The sequence below is a fragment of the Aegilops tauschii genome, chromosome 2, assembly GCF_002575655.3.
Source record: "Aegilops tauschii subsp. strangulata cultivar AL8/78 chromosome 2, Aet v6.0, whole genome shotgun sequence".
NCBI classification, from domain to species: Eukaryota; Viridiplantae; Streptophyta; class Magnoliopsida; order Poales; family Poaceae; genus Aegilops; species Aegilops tauschii.
Window position 1 is genome coordinate 96,599,195 of NC_053036.3, and position 17,138 is coordinate 96,616,332.

Sequence of the window (17,138 nt, forward strand, 5' to 3'; positions counted from 1 at the left end):
GGGTAATTAAAAGTTACTTTTATTGCCCACTTTGATTCAAATGTTTACTACAAAATCTTCAAAGGTGTTTTTCTTCAAATCCTCACACACTAAACACCTCACATGTCATCTGCTCTTGATTCGTTTCTCTAAGCATCACTTTTCTTCAAGATTCCTCAATTGTGTGGATCTTCGATCTATACAACTCTGGAACCTAAGACAAAGAACGCTTAGTGAAATTCTTCAAGACTCATCTGGTCAAATTCCTCAAACTTGTTCTTATTGAAAAACCTTCTGAGAACGCATATGACCTCTCCAAATTCCTCGCAACTATACTCTGTTCACAGGTACTCATGTCCGCTGCTGAATCACTAGGTTCTCATCAACTTAACTCATTTGCAGCGTTCCTTGAAGAAAAGTTGCATACTTCTTCAGAGAGTTCAATTGTTCAAATTCCTCAACTAAAGAAAATGGCTAATGAAAAGAGGCCACAGAAAGGAGGAAAGAGGCCTGAGGTCAATACTGCCTTTGAAATCCTTGAGGACATTTATGCTGGGTACTGCACACCCCCTGAGGAAGATAAAAATTAGCGCAAGGTGCGCATTTAGAGGATAGAAAGGAGATGGGCAAAAGAGTGGAGGGAGTACAGGTATGTGACTCCAAAATACATGAAGAAATTCACTGTTACTCCTCCATTCTCAAGACCTACATTGGCACCTGGCCAAGAGGCAGATCCCACTAGCATCAAGCGCGGTGAGGATTTTCCTGAAGAATGGGCCAAGCGCCAGGCCAAGTTGGCCAGACAGGCAAAAGATGCAGTGAGGAAATTCAACAAAGATTCCACTGCTGCTGCTGCTGAGGCCTCTGTAAGGCCGAAGAAATCCATGGCAAAGAAGCCTGCGCACAAGCCAAGTGCCTCTTCTTCAATGCCCTCACAGCCAATTTCCTCAGCTAAGCCCTCACGACCAATTCCTCAAGCCGCTCCTGCTCCTCCAAAGTCCTCAGCTGCTCCGACAAAATCCTCAACACCTGTGCATCTTGCCACGTGCCAAAGGACTACAAGCATCTCCATTGCCTCAGGAGCTTCAGCTAGTTCCTCAGCTGCACCATATTCTTCAACAGGACCCTCTCTGATGAAGACTAAGACCACTGCAGGACGAGGCTCTCGCCCAAGTCCTCAGAAGAAGCAGGTCGCCTTGCAAGTACCGTCTGAAGATGATGATGAAGAACTTGCTAAGATCATCAGAGACAGGCAAGTCAGGGCCGCTAGAGCCAAGGGCACAGAAGTGCCACTGCTTTTGGATCCAAAGCTGATCCTCGACTATATTGATCTCTGGCACAAGGACCCAAACACTCCTATGCCTGATTTCAAGTTGACACCTGGCCAAAGTCACATGCTGACCCATTTCACCAGTGAAGAAAAATGGAAATATGAGAAGGCCAGGCAACTCAAGAAAGCAAAGTACAGGAAGGAGAAGTTTCTGAAGAACAGCGTTGTCTCTATGACAACTGATGAACTCGTAAAGCTCTAGTCTGAAATCAAAGTCCTCAGCGATGATTTCAATGCTTACTATGCTGATTGGAAAGGAGCTAAGGTCAGGTTCGTCAATCTGACAAAGACACTCACTTCAAGTGCTGCTGCCCCTGTGCATATTGAAGTCACTCCGGCTGAAGCATCTGCTCAGCAAACTGAAGAACATGCCAGCACCGCTGATGACAATCAGGCTGCTGAAGATAATGTGAGTTCCAGGGCTGATGACTGCATTCCAGCCGCTGATGAAATTCCCAGGGCACCCACTTGTGGTGTGCCTGAAGAAAATGAAGAGGTCAGGGCAACTGCATCAGTTGTGCCTGAAGAAACTGCACCAAATTCCTCTGCTCCACCTGCGCCTACTCCAACTCCAATCCTTCCATCTGCATCAGATGTGAAGAAGACCAAGGCTGCAGAGCGTGCAGCAGTGAAGAAAAGGAAAGCATCAGCTTCTACAGATTCTTCTGCTCCGAAGAAAATGAAGCCTATGACCAGCTCTTTTGCAAACCCGATTGATGTTGTTCCAATCTCAACCATGCCATCAAAGGACCTTGTTCCTTTTGTTGAAGAATATGTGATCCCTAGCGGATCTGATGAAGAAACTCCTTCTGCTGCTACGTCAGAGCAGATGGATGAAGAAATTGAAGTGGATGAAATCCCTTCAACCCCAGTTGTTTCCTCGCCTGTGCCTCAGTTTACTGCTGAAGAGGCCGGCGTTGAAGAAATTGAAGATGAAGATGTGGACATTGGCTGTACCACACCTGTGATGAATGATGACTTTTGGGAAAGTCAGCACCCCAATTCTCCACTCTTCACTCCACTGCAGCAAATTCCTCAGTCCCCAGTCACTACAGTTCAAATGGGATCTGATGAAGCTCATGAAGACATTCCAGCCACTAGTGCTAAAGAAACTGAAAATGAAGAATTCAAGAACCAGGCTGCCACTGAAGAGGAACCAGAAATTCCTTAGCCTGAAGAACCTGAGATTGCAATTCCTGAGGTTGTGATGCAACTCACTGACACTCCTCTGCCCAAACCAAAGGATCCATTCTCCAGGAAGCAAAAATTCAAGACTGATGCCTTCTTTGGCGAGCATGTATTCTTCACTGATTACAACCCTTATGACTCTGCTCGCATAAGGAAGAGGTGTTTCTGGACTGCCAGCCAGGCAAATTTCTATTCCTCAGTGCTGTTCGACAAAGACAAAGTCTTCGATCATGAGCACATTCCTCACGTGGACATGGAATCTCTGCCGTGCTTCGAGCCAGTCCTCAGTGTTTTTCACGACGCTGGACTGTTAAATTTCTGCACTGACATCTGTGATTGGAATGAAGAACTTATTCTTCAATTCTATGCAACGCTGCACATCACCGGAAATTCTGAAGATGTGAATTCATGGGTGTTGGACTGGATGTCTGAAAACACTCACTACAAGGCACCAGCTACTGAATTGCTTCGTGCCTTACCTCTCTGTCCGCCCCTTGAAGGTGCTTGTTACGTCTACAATGAACCTGAGCTAACCGATCACTACATGCAAGTGCTGATGAAGCCTTTGAAGCCAGGTCAGACCTCAAGAACAAAATTCCTTGTGAAGGAATTGTTGTATGTGCCTCGGACTGTCTATCGCATTCTGACAAAGACATTGAGTCCAATCAAGGGCCACGACTCAAATGAAGAAGAAGTCGCTGGCATCATGAAGAATCTGCTTTTCAATATCATTCATGGCATTCCCATCAACTTCCATGATTTCTTCATGAGGACTCTGGCTAATGTCACCATGTCACCATTTGAGTTGAAGCCTTATGCACCTTAGATTATGAGATTCATCAGGACAAGGTCTTCACTCAACTATAAAGCTGATACACTGAACCATTGCAGCTACTTGCCCCCAATTGAAGTCCTCAAATGGACATTTTCCTCAGCTGATGAAAAGGGCAAGGTTACTGCTGTAATTGATGAAGGCATTCGTCCATTGGATGGACAATTTCGCAAGGCTGCATCCTACTCCACCAATGATGACTCTGCCACCCATGACTCTGCCGCCAACGCACCCAAGCAAAATCCTCAAGGCACAGCACCCAAGGTGATGACTGACCGTGAGCTTCTCCTCAGTCTTCACCAGAAGGTTGATCGCAATAATAAATGGGTCAAACGTCAGTTTGGTTCAATTCTTCACAACATGACTACTACCCACAATGCAGTGAAGAAAAACCACTACTACCTTCATGAAATCCTCAACCGCACCTGGGTTGTTCTGTCTCAAGTCTATAGTGAAGAAGATCTGAAGACAATGTGTCTCAAGGACGATCTTGACTGGGCTGCACCTCCTCCGAAGAAGTACAAGAAGGTCAAGGTTCCTTCCTTGGTGGCCAGCTCCTATGCTTCATCACGTGACACTGATGAACATGAAGATTTGGACGACATTGCGGCAGGCCCTACTCCAATAGCCGACCCCAACAACGCTGATGCTCCTTCATCACCTTGATATTCTTCAGGGGCGTTAGTCCTCATTTTCGACCCTTTTGGTCATTTGATGACAAAGGGGGAGAAATTTGAGTTAGTCTTCAAGCGGGTCTATCTTAAATGGGCGTTTTTTTAAGTTGCAACTCTCGTTCTTTTGAAGACTTTGGTGGATCGAGTTGTAAACTTAAACTCTATGGTGACCTGATACTTTTGCTGTTTCTTCTGCATTCCTCATTAATGTTATTGCACGCATGCTGAATTACATCAGTCACCATATTTCATCATGCATTTCAAATTCTTCATATATTATGTCAAATGCATGTATGAATTACAAGATATAGGGGGAGATCTCCATGATTCAACTCTTCAAGTGTGCATTGCTTCAAAAGCAAATTCCTCACTATGCACATCTTCAGGGGGAGTTCTTCTATATCTTGCAATCAAATTCCTCAATATCAGTATTTACACTTCATATGTTTATCCCCGTTGAAAACTTAACCTATATTGTCATCAATCACCAAAAGGGGAGATTGTAAGTGCATCTAGTGCCCCTTAGTGATTTTGGTGTATTGAAGACTTATAGGTTAAGGGACTAATGTGTTTGTGAGTGTACACAGATCTATAAGTCTATGAGGAGTTTGATAATTACAGAGAAAGCCGAGCCCTAAAAATGAAGTTCTTCGACTGAAGACTTTGGATTTCTGAAGACTTTGAAGGTCAAGAAATTGGTGTGACCTTGAAGACTTTGTATTCATTTGAGGAATATGAAGCGTGAAGACTTTTGTTTTCGTAGTTTCATTTTCTCTTTCTTGAGTTATAGGAAACACCGTACTCTTAAAGGGGGTCGAGGAAATACTAAGGAAAAATTTCCATGTGATGCTCAACTCAAAATCCTACACCTACCAATCCCTTCGAGTGAAGCCATTGGAAATCTCATACAGTTCAGTCATATTCTTCAGTGACAGAGACGAAGTTCTTCTGGTCTCTGAGGAATTTGTTCAGACTGAGGAGTTAGGAATTCGCCAGTGCGGATTGCCTACACAGTGAGGAACATGATAGCCCTGAGGAATTTGAACCTCAAATTTCCGACCGTTGCTGTGCTATGCGCCAGCTGTCCCAAAATATCTACCCACCTAACGGTCATATCATTGAAGGGCATTTATGTCTTATCATGCGGGCTGCTCCCTAGGCTATAAATAGCCGCCCCTACAACCACTAGCTGGTTGGCTGCTCCGAGAGAAACTGACACTTGTCATTTGAGAGCATCCCATCCTCCGAGGACTTTGAGCGAAAATCATCAAGTGAGGAAAAACCCCAAACCCAAACACCTACAAACCCAAAGTGATTAAGCATCACTGAAGAGATTGATCCTGCGTGGATCCGACGGTTGTTACCTTTGAAGACTGTGCTTCTTCCAGACGGTTAGGCGTCATGGTCTAGAGCATCCAAGAGGAAATTGTGGATCGCCGAGTGATCGAGTTTGTGAAGGTTCGAAGTCACCTGAAGACTTACCACGAGTGATTGGACGAGGTTTGTGTGACCTTAGTTCAAGGAGAATGCGGTGAGGATTGTGTGTCCGGGACTGGGTGTCCTCAGGTTTAAATACCTAGCCGCTCCAACCAGACGTACAACTGAGACAGCAGTTGGAACTGGTCTACCAAATCATTGTCTTCACCAAGCCAACTGGTTTTATTTCCTCAACTCTTTCATTTCCTCATTCCTATGTTGTGCAATTGTTCATATCTGTGTTTGAAGACTTTGACTGAAGACTTTCTCAATTTCCTCAGTCTGTTTGTCTTCATCATGTGTTATCCTGTGTTTACGCTTTCTGTACTCTGTGCTTGTTTTCATTTCATCATGATGACTATGCTTGTGTTCTGCTATGCATACTTTTGAGTACTTATTCCGCTGCAAGTAGTTCTTCGCTAAGGAATTTCCTCACCCACAAATTCCTCAGTGAAGAATTTATAAAAATCGGCTATTCACCCCCCTCTAGTCGATATAATGCACTTTCAGGGCTGGGCTGGCTTCAGCAGCAGGCCGCACAGGTAGGCGCCAGGTAGGTTCTCTCTGCTCTGTCTTTTCTAGTTTTGTTCTGTTTTCTATTTATGCAAATTTGTTTTAATTTGGTTTTTCAAACCAAATCGCTTTTAAAAATTCTGAAAAATAGTTATGGGCACTAAATGAATTATTCCAGAGGCCGTCAACTAGTTCCAAAATTGTTGGAGAATTTAAAATATTTATAGTATTTAAATGCCCCAATTCAAACACAATATGAGTTAATTCAAAAAAAACCAGAATGGCCTAAAAATATGTGCATCATTTTTGGCAGAGGTTTTCACCTTTATCAAAAATCATGAACTTTTATAAAGGGCATTCTGGGGTCATTGAAAAGATTTAAACTTGAACCTAGTTGAATTGATTTAGTGCCATGGCTTGGTCATCCCCAATTCAAATTTCCTTTGAATTTAAACATGTTGTATGGATGATTATGCAAATTCAAGCAATGACTAGCTAGGGCTGTGACACGGTCGGGGACGAGCGATGGTCTTTTCCTACCAATCTATCCCCCTAGGAGCATGCGCGTAGTGCTTGGTTTTTGATGACTTGTAGATTTTTGCAATAAGTATGTGAGTTCTTTATGACTAATGTTGAGTCCATGGATTATACGCACTCTCACCCTTCCATCATTGCTAGCCTCTTCGGTACCGTGCATTGCCCTTTCTCACCTTGAGAGTTGGTGCAAACTTCGCCGGTGCATCCAAACCCCGTGATACGATATGCTCTATCACACATAAACCTCCTTATATCTTCCTCAAAGCAGCCACCATACCTACCTATTATGGTATTTCCATAGCTCTTCCGAGATATATTGCCATGTAACTTTCCACCGTTCCGTTTATTATGAAACGCTTCATCATTGTCATATTGCCTTGCATCATCATGTAGTTGACATCGTATTTGTGGCAAGGCCACCATGCATAATTTTTCATACATGTCACTCTTGATTCATTGCCTATCCCGGTACACCGCCGGCGGCATTCATATAGAGTCATATTTTGTTCTAGTATCGAGTTGTAATCATTGAGTTGTAAATAAATAGAAGTGTGATGATCATCATTAATAGATCATTGTCCCAATAAAAAAAGAAAGGCCAAATAAAAAAAAGAAAGGCCAAATAAAAAGAAAGGCCAAATAAAAAAGGAAGGCCCAAAAAAAGAGAGAGAAGAAGGGACACTGCTACTATCCTTTTTCCACACTTGTGCTTCAAAGTAGCACCATGATCTTTATGATAGAGAGTCTCTTATTTTGTCACTTTCATATACTGGTGGGAATTTTTCATTATAGAACTTGGCTGGTATATTCCAACAATGGGCTTCCTCAAATGCCCTAGGTCTTTGTGAGCAAGCAAGTTGGATGCACACCCACTTAGTTTCTTTTGTTGAGCTTTCATACATTTATAGCTCTAGTGCATCCATTGCATGGCAATCCCTACTCCTTGCATTGACATCAATTGATGGGCATCTCCCTAGCCCGTTGATTAGCCATGTCAATGTGAGACTTTCTCCTATTTGTCTTCTCCGCATAACCCCCATCATCATATTCTATTCCACCCATAGTGATATATCCATGGCTCACGCTCATGTATTGCATGAAAGTTGAAAAAAGTTTGAGATTACTAAAGTATGAAACAATTGCTTGGCTTGTCATCGGGGTTGTGCATGATGAGAGCATTCTTGTGTGACGAAAATGGAGCATGACCAAACTATATGATTTTGTAGGGATGAACTTTCTTTGGCCATGTTATTTCGAGAAGACATAATTACTTAGTTAGTATGCTTGAAGTATTATTATTTTTATGTCAATATTAAACTTTTATCTTGAATCTTATGGATCTGAATATTCATGCCACAATAAATAAAATTACATTGAGAATTATGCTAGGTAGCATTCCACATCAAAAATTCTGTTTTTATCATTTACCTACTCGAGGACGAGCAGGAATTAAGCTTGGGGATGCTGATACGTCTCCAACGTATCTATAATTTTTGATTGTTCCATGCTATCATATTATCAATCTTGGATGTTTTATATACATTTATAAGTTATTTTATATTATTTTTGGGACTAACCTATTAACCTAGAGCCCAGTGCCAGTTTATGTTTTTCCTTGTTTTTGAGTTTTACAGAAAAGGAATACCAAACGGAGTCCAATTGACGTGCCAGTTTTTGACAATTTTTTATGGACCAAAAGAAGACCCCGGAGCAAAAGAGTTGGGCCAGAAGAGTCCCGGGCTGCCCACGAGGATGGGAGGCACCCCCACCCCCTGGGCGTGGGCCCCTGCCTCGTGGACAACCCGGAGACCCCCCCTGACGTGAGACCTACGCCAAAAAATCCTATAAATACTGAAACCTCCAGAAAATAACCTAGATCGGGAGTTTCGCCGCCGCAAGCCTCTGTAGCCACCAAAAACCAATCGGGACCCTGTTCCGGCACCCTGCCGGAGGGGGGATCCCTCACCGGTGGCCATCTTCATCATCCCGGCGATCTCCATGATGAGGAGGGAGTAGTTCACCCTCGGGGCTGAGGGTATGTACCAGTAGCTATGTGTTTGATCTCTCTCTCTCTCTCTCTCTCTCGTGTTCTTGATTTGGCACAATCTTGATGTATCTCGAGCTTTGCTATTATAGTTGGATCTTATGATGTTTCTCCCTCTCCACTCTCTTGTAATGGATTGAGTTTTCCCTTTGAAGTTATCTTATCGGATTGAGTCTTTAAGGATTTGAGAACACTTGATGTATGTCTTGCATGTGCTTATCTGTGGTGACAATGGGATATCATGTGATCTACTTGATGTATGTTTTGGTGATCAACTTGCGGGTTCCATGACCTCGTGAACTTATGCATAGGGGTTGGCACACGTTTTTGTCTTGACTCTCCGGTAGAAACTTTGGGGCACTCTTTGAAGTTCTTTGTGTTGGTTGAATAGATGAATCTGAGATTGTGTGATGCATATCGTATAATCATACCCACGGATACTTGAGGTGACATTGGAGTATCTAGGTGACATTAGGGTTTTGGTTGATTTGTGTCTTAAGGTGTTATTCTAGTACAAACTCTATGATAGATCGAACGGAAAGAATAGCTTCGTGTTATTTTACTACGGACTCTTGAATAGATTGATCAGAAAGAATAACTTTGAGGTGGTTTGGTACCCTACCATAATCTCTTCGTTTGTTCTCTGCTATTAGCTACTTTGGAGTGACTCTTTGTTGCATGTTGAGGGATAGTTATATGATCCAATTATGTTATTATTGTTGAGAGAACTGGGACTAGTGAAAGTATGAACCCCAGGCCTTGTTTCAATGCATTGCAATACCATTTGTGCTCACTTTTATCATTAGTTACCTTGCTGTTTTTATATTTTCAGATTACAAAAACCTATATCTACCATCCATATTGCATTTGTATCATCATCTCTTTGCTGAACTAGTGCACCTATACAATTTACCATTGTATTGGGTGTGTTGGGGACACAAGAGACTCTTTGTTATTTGGTTGCAGGGTTGTTTGAGAGAGACCATCTTCATCCTATGCCTCCCACGGATTGATAAACCTTAGGTCATCCACTTGAGGTAAATTTGCTACTGTCCTACAAACCTCTGCATTTGGAGGCCCAACAATGTCTACAAGGAGAAGGTTGCGTAGTTGACATCAAGCTTTTTTCTGCCCGCGCCGAGCTGCTCTCTCTTAAGAAACGGGTTGATGACGCCAAGGCCGTCGCGCGGCAAAACAGGCAGGAAGTGCTTCAGCGGCGGACATTGGAGCGCGAGCACGCCCCCATGCTCCAGGGCCTCAGGGTCAGGGCCAACGCGGCGCTGGGCCACGTCTGTGATGAGAATGCACCGCATCCCCACTCGGATGACTACGCCAGTCACCTGCGCTTCTTCGCCGACGTGGTGACGCGCCTGGAAGCCCGGTCTGATAAAGCTCGTCAGCTCGTGGAAGAGAGGAGCCGGGGCCTGCTCGGGCACGCGTTCTCCCGTGTCTTCAGCCATCTTCGGAACACCTTCCCCGACTTCGACTTTGATGCCGCCATTGCCCCCGTACCGCAGGCCATCCGGGGCGACCTGGCGCGGTGGGTGGAGGACAACGTGGATGCGCTGGTCAGGGCCTTCACTTCCAAAGACGACGCGGTGGTGGTCGCGGTAGACAAAGGCGACGTTGTCACCGACGGTGATGGAGGCGCCGTCGAAGGCGACGATGATGTCGGCGAAGGTGACGACAACGTGAGTGACGCGTCCAAAGGAGATGCAGCGAGCGAGATATCCGGCTGATCCCATGTTCCCCTTCCGTTTTATCCTGTATGCAAAAACTCGGGTGCTGCCCCTAAAGATTGTAAGAGCATTTTGAGAGGGGGAGCCCCTCGTGTAAACAAACCGCTGTCTTTATTCCTTTATGTCAAGCTGAGTATGCACCTTCGAGAATCCGTGGGTCCTGCGGGAAGTCTACCGTTGCGGCTTACCTTAGCCGGGTAAGCCCCCGTGCTGGATGGTGAGATCTTGAGCTCCCGAGGAACTCCTAAAGAGTCTACTGGCTCGGCCGAGAGGGCTTCGCGCGGACCTAGTGCCGACCGGCGCGCGTGGTGCATGTGCCGTGCCTAGCCCCGCTCACGAGGGGCCCGTGAGGGGGAGGAAGCGAGCGCGAGCTTCAGAATAAGGCAAGAACCAGATAGCAAGAAATCGCTTGAACGAGAAAAGGCACCCCCCGCGAGCATCGATAAAAATTCAACTTCAGCTTAAATCCAAATCCAGAAGGCAAGGCTACAGAAAAGGGATCCAAAGCAAATGGCCGCGTCTGGCACCTAGTCTAGTCTTCTGGTCTTCGAGTCTTCTCACCAGCGCGAAGCTAAGTGCTGCCACTAGGACGTGGGAGGGAGCCCGTGAGGCCCGAGGGCGGCTCTCCGGAGATTCCGGGGCGTGTACAGCCCCACTCATTATTACGTGAGAGTGTCACAGGCGGCGATCTTCACAGGCGTGAGCATTAATTCATATCGCCAGACGAGGGCACCACCTTGCGCCTCCCTCGGCCACCGCTGGGGGCGACCGGAAACCAGGACGCCACCAAAGGGGCAAAGGGGACGCCAGCGGCGACCACGGGTCCTCTGCCGGGGGTAGGCTTTTCAGCACCTCCCCAGCAGAGGGCCTACCTCCGGGGGGCGCCTTGCTCCGTGCGACGCGGGGAGGGATCTAGCTCCCGACCCCTCTCCTGCAGCCCCCAGCGCGACCCCCTGGCGGAAGGGAGGTCGCCGAGGTGGGGCCGCCAGCTGCTGTGGTGACCTGATCCCCCTGCGACTCATGGTTAGTGTAAGCTTGCTCCTGAGGGATTAGTGGTACCCTATATTTGTTGTCGACGGCGCGGCTGGTGGGGCTCTCTGGCGGCTCCTGGAAGGCTTCAGCTCCTAACGCCTCCTCGTCCCAACTTGGTCCGAGGAACGAGCCAGGGTCATACTCCGGCGTGTACTCCTGGTCCATCATGCGGGACACATAGGCCTCCGAGGCCGTTGCCTCGAAGGCCTCGCCGAAGTGCCCCAGGCTCCATGTTGCCCGACCTATCATGCTGTCCTGAGGATGGCAGGGCGGTGCTCCGACGGGGCCGTACGCGGAAACACTTGTGCCCGCACCCATCTGGGGTGGTGCGGGCACGGTAGGGCGCCCTCCACCGTGGGTCATGTTGATGTCGACGAGGCCCCCGGGTGCGCCCGGGAACACGCGGGCGCGGCAAGGCCCGCCGTGGGACCCGGCCGCCGCCTGAGGCGTGAGCTGATAGCAGAAGGCGGTGCTCCCATGGCCGCTACGTCCAGCAGCTCGGCGACGCGTTCCAGCAGCGCATCCCGGCCGCATCCATCAGTCGGCACCGCAGCAGCTCTCGTGCCACCGTGAGTGCTGACCACATGTTCGCCTGCTCCTGCCGGGTGTGTGGCGCCGTTGCTGCGTTGTGGCTTGTCGTGGAGTGAGGGTGGACGGCGCCTGGCCACGCCGCCCATGCCCGGCAGTGTTAGGTGGCGCCCGTGCCGCCTGGAGCGCGGGGTTGAGGTCTTCCTGGGCAGGCGGCACCGCCCAGGCGGGCCAGGCCGCCCAGCGGTCGGTGCCAGCCCTCGGGTCGCCGGATATCGGAACCGCGGAGCGTCGGTGGATCGACTGGTGGGGAAGAGACTGCGGCGCACCCTTACCTGGCACGCCAAATGTCGGATCACGGGTTCCGGCAAAACCCTTAAGGTTCGAACTCTGGGGTACGCGCGAAGTTCTTTCCCCCGTACTGGTCCACGCCCTAGCTTGCTAAGGTCTCGAAGACGAACTCGACGAACTCACAACACAAGAGACACAAGATTTATACTGGTTCGGGCCACCGTTGTAGTGTAATACCCTACTCCAGTGTGGTGGTGGTGGATTGCCTCTTGGGCTGATGATGAACAGTACAAGGGGAAGAACCGCCTCCTGTGGTTGAGGTGTTCTTGTGCTTGGTGTGTGGCTAAGGATAAGATGAGATGCCCCCTTTCTCCCTTATCCCCCACGGTGGTGGCTAGTTCTACTTATATAGGCCCTGGTCCTCTTCCCAGAGAGGGAAGGGAGCCAACAACGTCCAATTTGAAAGGGGACAGCTAGTACAGCTTATCCTGACAAAAGCGGTCTTCGCCTTCAAAAGGCTCTAGTGGTGACGCCGCCTTGGGCTCCATGGCGACTTCCATCTTGCCGTCCTGCTGGTCTTGGTCTCGTTGCACCGATATGGAAACCTTTGCTTGACGCCTCGATACTCTGTGCCTACGCTTGCTTCCTTAGCACCAAAGGGGAAACAATGACACTGCGCGCCCGCCTGGTCTCGATCATGATGGCTCACGTCACGAGAACCTCACGAGGTTTACCTTGCCTTGATTTCTTCGGCCCTCGCTAGCCAACCCGGTGAGGCCGCTCCTAAGGAGGTCTTGTGTCGTCCGCCTCGCGAGGTTTGGCCTCTCGCGAGGGTCTTGGATGCCTTGTTGATGAAGATGGGCCGTATAGGCCTGCTAGCACAGCCACAACATGGGCCGCAGGCAAGCAAGTCTAGGGACCCCCGTTACCAGAACGCCGACAGTGCCTCTCGCGGAAGAAAAAAAGTTTTTTTTCCTTTTCCCGAGAGGCACGGCCATGCATCTCACAAAAGCAAAACTGTGCCTCTCACGAAAGGTAGAAAACGCTTTTTCGTTTCCGAGATATACGGCCGTGCATCTGTCGGAAGCAAAATCGTGTCCTCGCGGAAGCAAAACTGTGCCTCTCACAGAAGGAGAAAAAAAATGCGTTTTTCCGTTATCGAGAGGCATGGCCTACCTCTAGCGGAAGGGAAAAAAAGAGAACCGTGTTTTTTGTCGTTTTCGAGAGGCACGACCATGCCTCTCGCGGAAGCAAAACCGTGCCTCTCGCAGAAGGAAAAAGAAAAAGAAAATGCGGCTTTTCACGCAAAAAAAAGTTTTTTTGTCAAAAAGCTAAGGAAGACCAGTGAAAACCTGAAAAGCCAAAAAAACGGGAAAAAACCATCTAAAAGGCCGGAAACGCGAACAAAATCCGGAGGAAGCGCCCAAAGCGCGACACGTGGCGGCGGCTGAGAGCACGCCAAGTGGTGCGTGCTCTCAGCCCGTCCCGGGTGACCCTTGGAGAGGCTGGGAACGAGCACCCATCCCAAGTGATTCCTCTGTATACTCGCATCGTTTGTCCTACGTTCACTAGCCGCTGGTGCAACCCGGTTTGGGGAGCATTAGAGTAGCTTCATAATCCGGTTTGCTTTCTACTTTTTCATTCGGTTTTGCTTCTGTTTTTCCTTCTTTTTTCTTATTCTTTTTTCCATATTTTCTCTTTTTGTTTTCTTATTTTTGTTAATATTTGAGAATGCACAACTTTGTTTTTCAAACGTGTTAACTTTTTCAAATACGTGAAATTCTTTCTATTTTGTAAGAAAAAATAATCAAAATTTGACCTGAACTCTTATGTTGTTTTTCAAATTCATGTACTTTTCCTGAACTCGTGAATTTTTTCGAATTCGTGAACATTTTTTTGAAATTCCAAAATGTCGGCGCAACAAAACTTTGCATATGTTGCCCAGACTGTACACATGTACAAGGGCAAAGTTACAACGACACCAAGCTCCCAAGACAAGGCCAAGCCAGAGAGATAGCTCTTTGAGGAATCAAAGGGCGGATCATGAAGACCATGACCAGCAAGGAAACAATATATCACTAAGGAAAAACCTCCCTTGCCAGGCAGGTGAGCCAGGTCAGGTCGAGGCCTCACCAAGGACAAGTCCGAAGATTTCCCGGTAGGCTTGTCGGGAACGCCAAGGGCAAATCTTCCCGCCAAGACTCAGATACTCCACCGCTCCACCGCACAGCGACACAAGTCACTCATAAGTGTGGTGTCGAGCCCCCAAGTGATTAAGTGGCTATCATTTGGCACGTGGTAGCCATTTGGAAGGGAGATTCCCCCTATGTGACAGCCGTCTAGAGGCGTGTCATGCAGACAGATAAGAAGATGGTTGAGCAGCGCGGCAGGCTTGCCGGGCTGCATCCTCAGCATGACACCTAGCAGTGCATTTAATGCACTTTGTCTTAACTGCCAGAGTTAGGTATGATAACAGTGTTGGCCATCTAATCAGTAGATAATGACATATTTGCCACTGTGTAACCCCTTAGCCTATAAAAGGAGGGCCATGTCAACCTAAAATAGGATTCGGACCCTTGTACACTCTTACGTGTGTAGCTGTTCTCCCGAGGTGTAACACCCCGCATGTAACTTTCCATATTTGTAACTCCGACTCTTGCCATTTTCGGCTATGTGCTATGTTATTTCCTCCGTCATCGGGTTTTGTGTTTCGGTTTGTATTTTGTCATGTCAGGCATTTCATATCATGTCATCATGTGCATTGCATTCGCATACGTGTTCGTCTCATGCATCCGAGCATTTTTCCCGTTGTCCGTTTTGCAATCCGGCGCTCCTATCTCCTCCGGCGCACCCCTCTTGTTTTCTTTCGTGTGCGGGTGTCAAACTTTCTCGGAATGGACCGAGGCTTGTCAAGTGGCCTTAATATACCACCCGGAGACCACCGGTCAAGTTTCGTTCCATTTGGAGGTCGTTTGGTACTCCAACGGTTAACCGGGCATCCGCAAAGTCCATTTGATTGTCCAGCAAAAACCCTCCTAAAAACCAGCCCAAAACCCACCAAACTCTCTTCCATGCTCTAGGTCGTTCGATCACGATCGTGTGGGCAAAAACCGCACCTCATTTGGACTCTCCTAGCTCCCTCTACCTATATATTTGCATCTCCCCCGAAATATGCACGCAGACGAACCCTAACCCGCTCCTCGCGCCGCGCCGGACACGTCCGCCGCCGGCCGGACACAACTGCACCGCCCACTGCAGCCATTCGGCGCGCGCCACGTGGCACGCCGCCGCGCTCCCGCCGCCGGCCCGCGAGGCCCGCGCGAGGCCCCCGCGGCCCGTACGCCGTGCCCCGCCGCCTCCCGTCGCCCGTGGCCGTCTCAGCCGCCCCGCCACTCGCCGGCGTCCGCCGCCACCCCGCCGGCGTCCGCCGCCATCACAGCCCCGCCGCCCGGCGCCCGTGCGCACCCGCGCCCCGCCGCCCGCCGGCGCCGCCGCCCCTCCTCCCTCCGGCCTACCTCGCCGTCGCCTCCTCCTTCCCTCCCGTCGCTGGTGAACCCCCATCGAGGCCGAGCTCAAGCTCCAAACTTCGGCCCGATCCAGATCTGTACGTGCGTTTGACTTTCCTCGACCCCCTCAAATTTCCTAAGTCATATTTTCCTACAGCATATGCCTCTGTTCATAGTTGCATAACTTCTTGCATGTAGCTCCGATTCGCGCGTGTAATATGTCAAATTGTTCGTCTCGCGATGCTCTACATTTCGTTCTATTGCACCATGTTCATTAGTTATCATCTTGATGCCCAAATCTCTGTTGGAAGAGGGCTAGTTGCTGTTATTCTCTGGTTCTTATCAGAACTTGGAGATTTGTCTTTTTTGTATCATTTATTTTGTGCATCTTATGGGCATGAGCTCTACATGTGTTTTGAAGTATGCCATGCCATCTTTCCAAGGGTGTATGCCATGTATTTTTGTGATCTCTGTGGTGACTAGCACAAGCATGCAAAGTAGGCTCCGTAATGTTTCTGATTTCAGGGACTTGGTGATTTCTCCAAGTCCTTGTCTGCTGTTATTTTGTTGCCAGGTAAACTTGATGCTACAGAGAGATCCATGCATATTTTGGAGATGTTCAGTAAGGATGTTTTGTAACTATAGTTGTAATTGATCCGTTCCTGCCCTTGTTTGCAATTATGGAGGGCCATAGAGTGACTTAATCTTGCTCTACTTTTGCTATAAAATATTTCTAGCAGATTCTTAACATGATATGCAATTTTGCCAAGCTTATTGTAGTTGATCCATACATGCTATGCTTGTGTTCTTGCCATGGATAGCTTCATAAACATGCCATCTTGCTGTAGATGTGCTTGGTTTGTCATGCATTGCTCTTTAGTGAGTGCATCAAGCTCACAAAGAGGCCTACATATTATTATTTCTGCCATGCTCTGTTTTCTGCTAAGTCTGAAACCTGATAACGAAACTTGCTATGTTTACATGCTTGGCATCATATCTTCTGCTTCTTTTTGGCTTATGGTCAGTAAGGGACTTTTGTCATGTGCATTTAGTAGAACACTGCCATGTCTTGCTTTGCTATGTTATGTTCCTGTAGCATGTTATTTTCGTGCTCTGAACATTGCTACCTGATTCTGTTTTCTGCCATGTCCAGTTTTTCACTAAGTCTGTGATCCTGTTATCTTTTGCACTTTTTCCATGCTTGTTTGAGATTGATATGTTGTGATCTAGCCGTAGCTCAGTGTTCATCTTTTGTCAAGCATCTCCTGTAGATTACTGCCATGTGCTTTGTTGCTATGTTGGAGTGCTGTAGCATTGTTGCTTGTTGCATTTTAAGTGCTATCATGCTGTTAATCGCAGATTCGTGTCATTCTTGTTTTGCTTGCCATTTGCAAACCGTGCATCCGTTACCGGTGATCTTTATATCGATTTCGACCGAAATGATCTCATATTTCCAGTGGCATGCTTGG